This window comes from Cheilinus undulatus, linkage group 4 (genome assembly GCF_018320785.1).
Source record: "Cheilinus undulatus linkage group 4, ASM1832078v1, whole genome shotgun sequence".
Classification (NCBI taxonomy): Eukaryota; Metazoa; Chordata; class Actinopteri; order Labriformes; family Labridae; genus Cheilinus; species Cheilinus undulatus.
The window spans coordinates 15145668-15158948 of NC_054868.1; the positions used below are offsets into that span (position 1 = coordinate 15145668).

Below are 13281 nucleotides of genomic sequence, written 5' to 3' on the forward strand. Positions count from 1 at the left end.
GATCCTGTCTGCAGCATTTATTTTCAATAGCTGTAGGCATGACCCTGCAGTTCTGGCAGGTACACCATGCAGGTTGACCCCTGTTCTGTTGACCTGGTCTTAGTGTAACTTCCCTGTACTCCAAAACATCCATCATAACTCCTGGAAGACGAGATGCCACCATCTGTAGCACCTCATCCCTCTCCTCCTGGGACAGCTGCTGTAAATGTGCCTGGACATGGGAAAAATTATTAGGATTATTTACATATCGATGTGTGTGTAATATTCTGTGAGTCTGTGTTAGAGATCCAAACCTGCATCTCTGCTGTCCTGGCAGCAGTCAGCTCAGCCACCCTCTGTCTGTCCTCTGCAGTCAGTGATGCAGCTCCAGTGCGTCCTCTGCCTCTCCTCCTTCTTCTTCCCCTAGCCAGCACTCCAGCTGCTCCTCTTCTGCTCCCCCGTCCTCTCCCTCTGCCTCTTCTACCCTGGCTTACACTACAAGCCCCCATCATGGAGTCACTGTCTGTACTCTTCTCAGGAACTACAAACTCTTCCGAGCTGGAGTCCTAGAGAAGATAATGAAAATAAAAATCACAGTTTAATTATGCTGTAATATTATAGCAGGAATACTTCATATTTTAGGTGTCCTGGCTGAAGCTAACAGGGAATTAAAAATTGGTAAACTGCAATGATACAGGGTTGGATTTTCAATCTGTCGAACTTATGCAATAATGGTACAGTACAATGACATCACTTGAGTAGCACTTCAGGATTCAGTTTTATTCATTGATTTTTTTTCCGAAGTCAAACATTAGATCTTGTGTTCCGAGTGTTGTTACGGTGCTTATTATTCATTACAGTTGTTTAGACGTAACGTTCCACCAACACGCAAAATGGCATGGTGCTCAAAGACTCAATGCAATAAGCTCTAATGACATCACATTAGAGTTTGTATTTGAGTTATTGCATAGGCACATTTGTGGCTGGGGAAAACTACGGTAGTGACTTTTACCGCTAGTAAGTTGTCGTTGGCTAGCAAAGTTAGCTATCGCGTGCAAAAGCTAGCTTACGGCATTCCCGTTGTTTTGCATAGAACCATAACGTCAAAACGCATGCAAATACCCGCCTAATGGCTGGCGGTGTCACTAACACTGATATTTTTCTAAATCTTACATAGAGCCCCTTTAACTATACAGAGCCCAGTGAGGTGAAAGAGAGAAAAAGTGGTTCAAAGCGGAGAGTTATCGCTCACAGCATATTATCTGGAGCCTGCTCAGAGTTCCAAGCACTTCTGCTGAATGAAACACGGACTTTTTAACTCGTATGAGCCCCTACAGTCGTTCCTCTGCATGTCCTTAATCTATCTGAATCCCCTTGGCATTCCTTTATGCACCACAAACTGTGCCTTTTCTCAGCATAATCCTGGATGCCTGATGCACCAAACAAGCTCTCATGTGTCCAAAAGCAGGATTCAATGTTCAGTTTAAAGTTGTTTTTTTTTTTACTGTGACAAGAGCAATTTTAACCATATGATGAGAGCTGGAGGTAAAAACGCCTCAGGATTAAAAAACAATGCTCCGTTCAAACGTCAGCGATCAAGATCACACTTTCACTTCTTGGTGATATGAAATAGAATTAGGCAAGTTATTTCAGTGGATGATAGTTTGGCATTCTAATTTTTAATAAGAGAGGTTAAATCAGCCATGTGATTAACCCCAGCACACACTTGTCCACGTATTTGGCACTCTCTTTTACGCTCTGAGGATGAAAGGTGTTTGTTATCCTGTGAGCTGCTGTTTGTGACTAAAACAGGGGACGAAGCTTTATTTTACAAACCAAAAATCCTCTCACAGTCATTAAAGCCTGACTTTGCCAGAAACTGGTCAGAAATGTGGACTGGACTGGGATCCTGCTGTCTCTAGCATGCAGCTGCTACCTGGCGGGCTCTCTGAGGCGGGTCCTCTTGTTGTTACTTCACGCTACATGACATTCATTGATATGGCAGCCTCCGAGTCGAAAAGGCTACTGGCCATCCACACGGAGATCTCGGATACCATGTTGTGGGACCCTGTGCACCCACGACCGTCTTCCTGCTCAACTCCTAATCCCCGGGACTCCTGGACGGAGGTGGTGGTTCTCCCCCGCCGCTCCTCCTCAGTAACCAGTTCACTGCACTGCATGAGGAGTCCAGGGGTGATCAAGGTGAGGCGGGCTTGAACAGGACCCAGCGGGCTGCCCTTCTGGGTCTACATACGCCTTGGGTGTGGATAGTGCTGCCACTGCCCCTGTGCCACCCGCTGCTGCTGCTGCCACCGCCTTTACTCTATCCACGGCAGCCTCGTTGTCATCTGCCAGCCCTGCTACTGTCCCCTCAGCACACACCGATCCTGCTGCTGATGGTCGGATGGCAGCCTGGTCCTCCGAGGGACGACGGAACAGACAGCGGGAAAGGTCCGCCTCCTCCCACCGTTGCAGGCTGCTCGTGGAGGCCATCAGCCGACCCTCCGGTGGGCTACCTCACCTTGAGCCTGCACGGGAGGGATCTTCCTCTTCACAACCTCCACCCGCCCAGACCGCCTCCTCTCACCAGGACAAGTACGACATCCGGGACAAACTTCAGTTTCCACCGCTCCCAGTCCTACCAAACTCCGACTTGGTCCACCCAGTTCGCCACAGGTGCAGTCGGAAAAGTCCGTCAGGATCCATTAAAATCAGACACCTCACTGGGTAAATGACCACACGCCCACCTCCTCTCCATCAGACAGCTCCTCCATCTACCCTCATCATCGGGGATTCAATCGTGAGGAACGTGTGCATGAGGGGGGCGGTTACGCTGGCTTTCCCTGGAGCCACCGTCACGGACATAACAGAGAAAATCCCCGACGTCATAAAATCCTATCCGGAGGTCACCAGTCTCATCATTCATGTAGGTACCAACGACATTCCTAAACAGCAGTCTGAACTTTTGAAACAGGATTTCCTCCACCTCTTTCGTACAGTCTCTCACTCCCACTTCAGTGATTTTATTTCTGGCCCCGCCCCCACCTGTGACCGAGGTGTGGGGCGTTTCAGCTGGCTGCTTAGCCTAAACATCTGGCTCTCCTCTGCCTGTGGCTCCCACGATGTGGGCTTTATTAACCACTTTGACTCCCTGTGGCAGAGGAGACATCTATTCGGGGCTGACGGGCTTCACTTAAACAGCGCCGGTAGCTGTCTTCTCTCCGCGAACCTGGAGTTCGGCATCCTACACGCCCGCTTGTCAGCTCCCTCTCACCGCTACAAGCCCGCAGCTGCTAGCCAGTCCGTCAGTGCCTACGATTTTAGTTCCACTTTTAGCAGTATCCATCTGACCATCTGACTCGCTAAAAAACCCACCTGTTCCTGCCATCACCCTCTTTCCCTCCCTTCCTTCCATACCAATAATTAACAATCCGCTGCCCTCTGCTGACAGCAACCATAGCCCTATATTCCCTATTCCAGTCCACATCAACCACCGACTGTCTAAACTTCCTCGTCTGCACCCCTTCAACCCCCTCAACCCTGACAACCTTATCCAAATTCACCTTCAAACACTCCCACCAACCGCTCCCACCCTCAAACCAACATACTTTGGGCTCTTAAACATTAGATCTTTGAATAATAAATCTTTTATCTGTCATGATTTTATAAATCACAATAACTTGGACTTTTTTATCATTACAGAGACATGGCTGGGTCCTGGAGACTGTGTGTCACTAATAGAAGCAACCCCCCCTAACTTCTCTCACCTACATAAGCCCCGCCTATCAGGCAGGGGAGGGGGGGTTGCTGTTATCTATAGAAAAGACTTTAAATGCTCTCCTGTTTTATTCAGTGATTTTACCTCTTTTGAATATCTTAGTTTTATTGTAAATCAAAAACATCCTGTTTTAATTTTAATCATCTATAGACCTCCTCGACCAAACAAGGATTTTATTCACGAATTTTCAGAGTTTTAATCACATTTTAATTCTAAATATGATAAAATTCTAATTTTAGGTGATTTTAACATACATGTCTGTTGTCCCAGCCAGTCTCTTACTGTTGATTTTATGGACCTTTTGGAGTCTTTTAACCTTACCCAGGCAATCCAGGAACCCACTCACTCCAAGGGCCACACCCTTGATTTAGTTATTTACTGTGGCCTTAGTCCTGACCATTTTATTATAAAGGATATCTGTGTGTCAGACCACAAATTAGTTTTACTTAAAATGTTTTTATCTCAGCCTTTTATTACTGAAAGTGTGCCTGTTCGCAGAAGGGTTTTTAATTCAGAGTCTGCTAGCAAGTTTAGGGAGATTCTGCATCTTTAACTGTCTTTAACACAGATTTTAACACAGAAGAGCTCGTCTCTCTTTTTAATCAGACCTGTACATCTGCCCTGGACTCTGTTGCCCCTTTTAAAGTTAAGAAATCAAATAGTGCTCCACAGCCATGGGTAACAGAGTCCATAAATGATTTAAAAAGAGACTATAGAAGAAAAGAAAGGAAGTGGAAGAAAACACGTTTGCAAGTCAACAACGATATCTGGAAAAATGCAATGAAGAGATGTCAAAAGGCAGTTAAAGACGCAAGGGCAGCATTTTATTCTAATTTAATTCTAGTAAATCATTCTAACCCTCGAGTTTTATTTAAGGTTTTAGAGTCCATTACCACCCCCTACCCTTCCCACTTTACTGATGCTTCTAACGAGACTTGCGAGAAGTTTTTAGTTTCTTTTAATAACAAAGTCAAGGACATCAGGGACAACATTAGACCCCCAGCCCAGATTTTACTTACAAGTAGGGACATTTCTTATTATTTTAGTAGTTTTGAGCCCGTGACCTTGTCCTTTTTAGCTGAAATTTTATCCCACATGAGAACAGCTACATGCAGTCTTGATTTTATCCCCACCAAATTTCTCAAAGAGGTTTTTAGCACAGTTGGGCCCAGTATTTTATCAATAATTAATAGTTCTCTGACAGAAGGCATAGTTCCCTCTGTTTTTAAACACGCTGTGGTCCAACTTCTTTTAAAGAAACCCAACCTTGACCCCTCTGATTTTAATAATTTTAGACTAATTTCAAAACTTCAATTTTTATCCAAAGTTTTAGAGAAAGTGGTTTCTACACAGCTTTTATCTTTTATGTCTCACAACAACGTCTTTGAGAAATTCCAGTCTGGTTTTAGAGCAGGTCACAGCACTGAGACGGCCCTCCTCAAGGTGACCAATGATTTGTTTTTAGCAGCAGATAGAGGGGAGGGAGCCATTTTAATTCTTTTAGATCTCAGTGCAGCTTTTGATACCATTGATCACAGTATTTTAATAGAACGTCTTAGAGACTGGGTGGGCATCAGGGACACTGCTCTTAGCTGGTTTTATTCTTATCTTTTAGAGCGAACCTTTGCGGTCACCATAGGTAACCACTCCTCCTCTACCTCTACTCTTACCTGTGGTGTACCGCAAGGTTCGGTTTTAGGTCCGATTTTATATTCCATTTATATGCTGCCCCTTGGCCAAATCATTCAGAATCATAAGGTCTCTTTTCACTGCTATGCAGAAGACCCACAGATATACCTGCCCCTGAGACCTGAGGACCCTAGCTGCTGTTAAAGACTGTCTAAATGATATTATCTGCTGATTGGCTCAGAATTTTCTTCAACTCAATAATTCTAAATTCGAAATCATTCTTTTCAATATTCCAAACTCTCCCAATACAATCACAAACAGCCTTGGTCCTTTGTCTACAAACATTAAATCAACAGCTCGAAATCTAGGAGTAGAATTTGACTCCAACCTCACCTTCGATGCACACATCAATAAAGTTATATAGTCATGCTTTTTTCATTTACGCACAATTGCCAAAATAAAACCAATTCTCCACCAGTCAGATTTGGAAAAGGTAATCCACGCTCTCATTTTTTCCCGTCTGGACTATTGCAACTCTCTCCTGTCAGGTCCCTGCCAAAAATCCCTCTCTCGCCTTCAACTGGTTCAAAATGCAGCAGCTAGGCTTCTAACTGGTTTTAACAGATGACATCACATCACCCCGCTTTTAGCATCTTTACACTGGCTACCCAATTTCTTTTAGAATTGATTTTAAGATTTTACTTATTACTTTTAAAGCACTGAAGGGCCTGGCTCCAGAATATATTACAGAACTTTTATTCCCCTATGTCCCAGCCCGCAGCCTGAGATCCTCAGGTGGGAACCTCCTGGTCGTTCCAAAGTCGAGACTCAAATCTAAGGGTGACAGGGCCTTCTCCATCAGAGCCCCTCGACTTTGGAACAACCTGCCCGAGGAGATAAGGCATGCAGAATCATTGACATCTTTTAAATCACTTCTTAAAACTCATTTTTACAGACTGGCTTGTATGTGATGTCTTCATCTTCTTCTTATTTAATTTTTATAATTTTTATCTTCTCACAGATTCTTACATATTTTAGTTTAATTTCCTCTACATCTCTCCTTTACTGCTTCCCCTTATGTTTACCTCTGTTATAATTCTTAGCAATTTTACTGCTTTTACAGTTTTAGAGCTTGTTTCACCCTGTTATAATATCTGTTTTGCCCTCTTATTTACATTTTACTGTTTCTCTTTTAATTTCTTATGTCTTTAATTTTGGTCCTCTCGGTCTCAGCCTGTGTAGCTGGGTTCCTATCATTTAATGGTACTGATGTCTGTGTCTTGCCTGCATCCTGATGTTCATGATGTCTTAGCAGTGCAGTTCATGTCTGCACTCTGATTGATATCTGTGATGTCTTAGTTTGCATGGCATCACAGGTCATCTAGGTTTGGTTCTATATTGTTGCTCTTTATCGATGTAGATTAATTATTATCTGTCTACATGTCACGTTCTGTTTCTTGTCTTTTGTCTGGGTTGTTGCTTTGTTTTTGTACTTGCTTCTGCACTTGTGAAAGCACTTTGTAAACCCATGTTTTTAAAAGTGCTACACAAATAAAGTTATTATTATTATTATTATTATTATTATTATTATTATTATTCCCGCGCTTGTGCTCCTTCATTTGCATCCGTGCTTTGCCTAGGCCCACCTCGTCCATCTGTGCCGGGGGCCGTGAAGCCTGCCGCGCCGAAGCATGGAACGATTGCATACACACTGGCCAAACGTACCAGACTTTAGGCTGAAACAGGCCCTGGCATGGTGCGGATGGCCTAGTGGGTGCACCCTAAAAACCTCAAAATGCACTGTTCCATATTATTAAGCAGGCCACAGGTTTCAAGCAATATGGGAAAGAAAAAGGATCTCTGCTGCCGAAAAGTGTCAAATAGTGTAATGCCTTGGACAAGGAATGAAAACATTAGATATTTCATGAAAAATTAATCGTGATCATCAGACTGTGAAGAAATTTGTTGCTGATTCAGAGCACAGACTGGTTCGTGCAGATAAAGTCATAATGGGGAAGGTTTCTGACGGACAATTTCATCGGATTAAGAGAGCAGCTGCTAAAATGCAGTGGTAGGGGCCTCATATCAGTCTGCTAAGGGCCTCACTTTGGCCAGGGGCAGCCTGAGAGAGACAGAGGGTTATCCATGATTGGACCACAGACATGGAAGTTTAATTGGGCATTTAGCTGATAGAAAAATTTCGTTTTATTAGACAAGCTCTGATTGAATAACAGAATTATATCTCCTGAATACTAAAAGAAGTGACCATTACAAACACAGAGCTGTCCACGCCCTGCAGGTGCTGATTCTCTCAGAGTCTGTTCAAAATTTTTTCCCTCAGTAGGCTGTGTCATAATCATCAATTTAAAGAAGACAATGGTTGAAATGCTGTTTAGCTCTCCTTCACTCAGTGTTGCCAACTTAGCGACTTTATTGCTATATTTAGCGAGTTTTAAGACCCCTCCGGTGACACTTTTTCAAAAAAAAAAGCAACTAGCGACAAATCTAGCAACTTTTTCTGGTGTTACTGGAGAGTTTTGGAGACTTTGACATAAAAGCACGTATCGTTGTTGCTTTTCTCATTGAGCAGCGCTGCCGTGGGCCCCTCTCTGTCCCTAAGCACTCACAGGCAGCCTCATCCTCCCGCAGTTCAACTGCAGCAGAGTAGAGGACTAATGCCCGTTTCAGACTGGGATTGTGTTTTGCTGCTTGCTTGTGCCACACGTGTCAGCTCCGGTTCCTGCCGGTGCAGCTTTCACACAGGGCATGAGTCTGCTGCCTGCGACTGAAAGCGACTTCATTTAGTGTACAGAGGAAGTGTGTCAGGAACTATTCAAAATAAAAGCATTCTGTAAAAGTGAACAGAGTTTCTCTACAGAAAAGCTAAACTGGGCTTTTACTTTGAAAAGCACAAACCAGAAAAGTAGTGATGCACGCTTATTTTTTTGTACCGATACCGATAACCAATAATTTCCTACTCCTGATGGCCGATAAACAATAATAACCGATAATTTTTTTTCAATTGTGTGATTTTGAAAAATAAGTTTATTTCATGTGTTTATGCACATCTGGGGGTAAGAAGGGGTTAATATGTAGTGAGCAAAGATGTTTAAAACTAATTCTAACTGACATTATCCCCTTTGACATTATCCCTTGGAATAAATTCTTGACAAGTGGTCAAATCTGACATTTCAATTAACTAAGCAAGGATTCAGCTGATTTATGTCAAATCAGACATAGAAACAAATGTTTACAGGCTGTCATGCTTAACAAATGGAAATTTTTGGGTGTCTCTTTTTATGTTTTTGCTGCATAAGTCAGAAATAGAGCTGATGTTTTACATAAAGATTAAAAATATGCGCTGACATAAGTCATATCAGAGATAGGTGAAGAATGTAAAGTCCACTGTGGTCTGTAACTTCTGTTCCTAACGTTGATCAGACTGAATGAAAGCACATCAAATATGGAAGCAGCAGTGAATCAGGAGACTGTCAGAATGATTTTTCATTATTAGCATTGCCTTTTGGCTCTGACGAACTTTCTGCAGTGTCCAGTGTCTACTCAATCAGCACTCTGCCTCGTCTTAACATTTGTCTAGGTCCTAATGCCCGCTGCTAACTTTAGCGGCTACTGCTGCTTCGTTTTAACGTTGTTAGGAGGATGACTTTACGTGACTTTAAAGACCAGTCAAAGACTTCTTTCCACTGTTCAGGACCTTTGCGGGGCAAATTCTACACACACTCTCATGTTATCCTCCCAGTAAATACTGAATAACTTCCCTGTGTTGTTAGCTCTTAGCACAGAGGCCACTTCTCTTCTTCTTTGGTGGTTAACAGTGGGTTGTGTACTGCGGCGCCACCTACTTTTTCGGAATGTGTAGTCTCGTGAGAAAGAAAACAAATGCCTTTATTATTGGTGGATTTTAACGGTTAACATTTTATTATCTGCAAAATTGAAATATGTAAAAAATATGCGTTTATTGGCTGATAATTATCGTGCATCCCTACAGAAAAGGATTCATACGGTGTTTTATCTTTCCTGGGACATATTCTACTAGTGTGGAGACAGAAAGTTTCACTAATAGTAGATCTTTGGAGAACAACTTTATAAAACAGGCGCATTTAAGCTTGTGGCCTTCCTCAGGGTGATCAATAAACACATTGTAAACATATTCTATGTGCATATTTGCCACAGCGATGTAAATATGGCTCTTCATTCATCATTTTCCTAATATGGTCCACAGTCACAGTGTAAGACTATTATACAGCCTTTTAACATCATCTAAGTTGCATCTTTGTGAAATAAACAAAGATAAATGCAACTGGTTGTTCAAATGTCCACATTTGTGTTCATGTACTGTATATATCCTGTGTATATCAATGTTCTATATCAGCCAAAATATCGGTTATTGGGCGATTTATCGGATATCTGCTTTTTTTAGCCCCCAATATCGGTATCAGCATCGGCCCCAAAAATCCCATATCGGTCGGGCTCTATAGAAGACTCCACGATTCAAGACAGCAGGGCAGGGCAGGGGCGAGGGGTGTTTTAACCTCTTTGAGAGAAATGTTTATGTTTATCAGATAACAACATGTTGGTTTACAAGAAGTGATTTTTGTTGCTTCTACAAAGCAACTATGGCTTTTCTTCTTTTGGTCTGAGTTTTCTTAATCTCCTGAAAGTATTTTTATATCAAGTTAAAACAGGAGGGAAGTGTGTTACTTGGAAACTTTCACCTCAGCGAACACTCACGTGAATGTGCAAGATAAGATCAGGTGTGCTCTTATTTTTACAAGCGGTGAAAGTACTTAATCCGCCTGGTGGCGCTGCCTGGTCTGCTCGCTCTCATTGGTTGTTGTGGTTACTCAGTCAGGGGCCCTATGCCCTAGAATCACACTTTCAAACATGTTCGAAATGTACGATTCAGGGTCTGGGAGGCTACAACACAAGCAGTAAAACAACCGTGTTGACACACACACTTAAGGATTATTCAGACCAATAATTGTTTGATTAAACGAGGCTCTGAGAGTTACGCCCCCACGAATGAGGAGGGAGGAAAATCTGGCCTCAAATCGGGTTTAAAAACCTGTTGTGTGTGGCCAGCCTTAGGGTAGAGAAGGATCTTTCTGATGGGGCAGCTGACACAGGTAGACACAAACAAAGCTCAGTAAACGTCTCCACCTCTTTGAATAGTCCCCCGGGTTGTGGATACAGCCCAGAAAGAAACTCTGCAACCTCCTGAACTGAGCTGACAGATCGGTCTCTTGCCGGATCAGTAGAGTCAGTTGCATCTGCAGGCATGATCTGTCCAGTGTCGTGGGAAGCTCATCTTTGTCAAGTCAGACAGGTTTCTGTTAGCAGCAGGGATGTCCCGATCACATGTATCGGATCGGAGCCGATACTACGCATTTTTAATTGATCGGCAATCTGCAATTTGATCTGATCAGCCCAGCCGATCATTTATGTCAGTTGCTGTAAATGGAGCACAATTTATGACAGGCACTAGTAACAACAAAGCAGCAGTAGCAACATTAGCTTTCATGTGTTAAAAATGTCAGCGGTGTGGAAATACTTCAAACTCGAGAGTGAAAACAGTCCAATGGCCACTTACAGCATCTATAACACAAGCGTTTCACGAGGTGGTAGCAGCAGTTAACACTACAAATTTGATCCGTTGTCTAAACATACAGCGGAATATGTTGACTTCACTATAGCAACAGGCAGCTTCACCAAAGCAACACACTGTGGACTGTAAGAGGAAAGACAAGTACACCCGAGAGAGCGATAAGGCAAAATGATAACAGAAAAGGTGGTCAAATTCATTGCATTGGACAACCAGCCCATCTCCGTGGTGGAGAATTTGGGTTTTTGTGGTCTGCTTGAACTTTTGGACCCATGCTATGCCCTGCCGTCTCAACATTACATTGCTGACACTGCTTTACCGGGAGAAAAGCAACTTCACTGCTGTAAGCTTCACTATAGACATTTGGAGCTCAGATGTTTGCCCCATGTCACTGCTGAGTCTGAGAAATAAAAGTGTGTGTGTGTGTGTGGGGGGGGGGGGTGAGGGGGGGGGGGTGATGTAGCAGCTCTAGTTGCACTATAGAAATTGCACTGAAATAACAAGAGTGCCTTGTATTTGATATTTGGGTTTTATTGCACTGTTAATGTTTTGGTTCATGTCTCCAATTAAGCTGCTACATTTTAATAAGGATTGTTGTTTTGAATCTGTATGATTCATATGTTTTTGATCCTATTCAAGTCAAACTGTTTACACCATTTTAAAGTGGAGTTGGGATGTTTTGAATTCATTTTTTGAGTTCAGCAGCCCGAGTTAGCAGCATCAATGAGACTATTTTCTCTCTCAACAACCACATTCATGTCCTCCTAATCAAATCCTGGGCATAATTCTGTTTCTATTAAGTCCAAGGCTTTAAAAACCTGGCTCCTCTACCATGACTCTCCTGAGTCTGACAGCCCTGACTAATAAGAAAAGGGGTTTAATTGAAACAGAAAACTCATGGAGTAATTCTTTATTTCACAAATTAATTATAAGCTTACCATTGAGGCAAACTGTTCTCTTCAAAAACTGTGATGCTCAGCCAAGCTTCTCTGTGCTCTAGTCTCTCTGCTGTACAGGGGATTCACCAACCAGGCTGATCTTGGTCGAACTAAAGCTTTCCAATCAATTAACTGACCAATCCAACTGAAGCTGTCAGCCCTACATCCTTCACAAGCACTTGTCAAGGATGATGGTCATGAGTGCTTGATGTGCTGCAGAATCTGTGACAACATCATATCTATTTGAGTAAAGGCTTGCAATTTACTTGGATCAACAGAAAGACCCAATGCATGATGAGTTACCTCATTGGATCCAAAGCTTTTCCTTACTGCCATCATCTATGGGTTCATGTGCACAGCTACTATTAGCCCACACGTGTTGGTTTCAAACATGATGTAGCACAGCTCACATCATCTGAAAAATTTAAAAAGGAATTATACCACATATAGAAACCCCCATATGGACAGATCCATTTATGTCGATGCATGCTGCATACAATGAAAGTCTGTTTAGCAGCAATCTTTCGACTCTGTAGTAGTTTCAAACTGAATTTGAGAATTCAACAAATTTTTGACTAGTAATGTGGAGGCAGGGGTGGTGGGAGCTGAAGCTTTACCAGCAGCAGTGTGGTATAAAAAGCACTGATGAAGCAAAGATTAGTGAGAAGATCATTGTATGTAAAAAGTGCACCATGTTGGGATAATGTGCTGTGATTGGCTGTGAGTAGGGGTGTAAAAAATGATTGATGTATATCGATATATCGATTGGTTGATTGACGATCCAATCAGATTGATGGAAAGTCAAAACATCTATCTAAATGGATGCTTCAAGCTACACTTTTATTTTGAAATTCCTCCCGCACGCCCGATGACAGTTTCCGCTCCAGGCAGCGTCCACAACAAGTTAGCCACAAGCTAACTAAGTAGCAGCTGTGGCTTAAAGTTTCGCGGCTGAGGGAAAGAGGACTTCCTCTCCTCTCTCTGCTGTGTGGATATATTTCAGACAGATGTTAATGCAGGACGGATCTCTCCACTTAGTTTGCCGACAACATCTACGTCTTTAGCCGTATATAACCGCCGTATAAGATCGTTGACGGATAAAAACACTCCACCCGTTATGGTTGAGGGAGCGAGCGCTGTCTGCAGGTACACAGAGATGAAAAGTCCGCTGCTGCATATCTCCTTTGAAACACTTATTTTACATTGCCGTCTCACGTTAGATTTATAATGAAAATATAAGCAGTCCAAACTTTACGTGGTTCAAGCAGGACAGCTGTTCTCTGTATACCCCCACCCCCTCACTCTTGTTATAAAGCTGCACATCACAGGAACGT

At 42.8% G+C, this 13281-nt stretch overlaps 1 protein-coding gene across 1 annotated transcript in view; it reads left to right on the forward strand.

Moving 5' to 3' along the window:
- pi4k2b (phosphatidylinositol 4-kinase type 2 beta) overlaps positions 1–13281 on the forward strand; it is a 118789-nt gene that overhangs the window by 18667 nt on the left and 86841 nt on the right. The gene's annotated exons all lie outside the window — the stretch shown is intronic.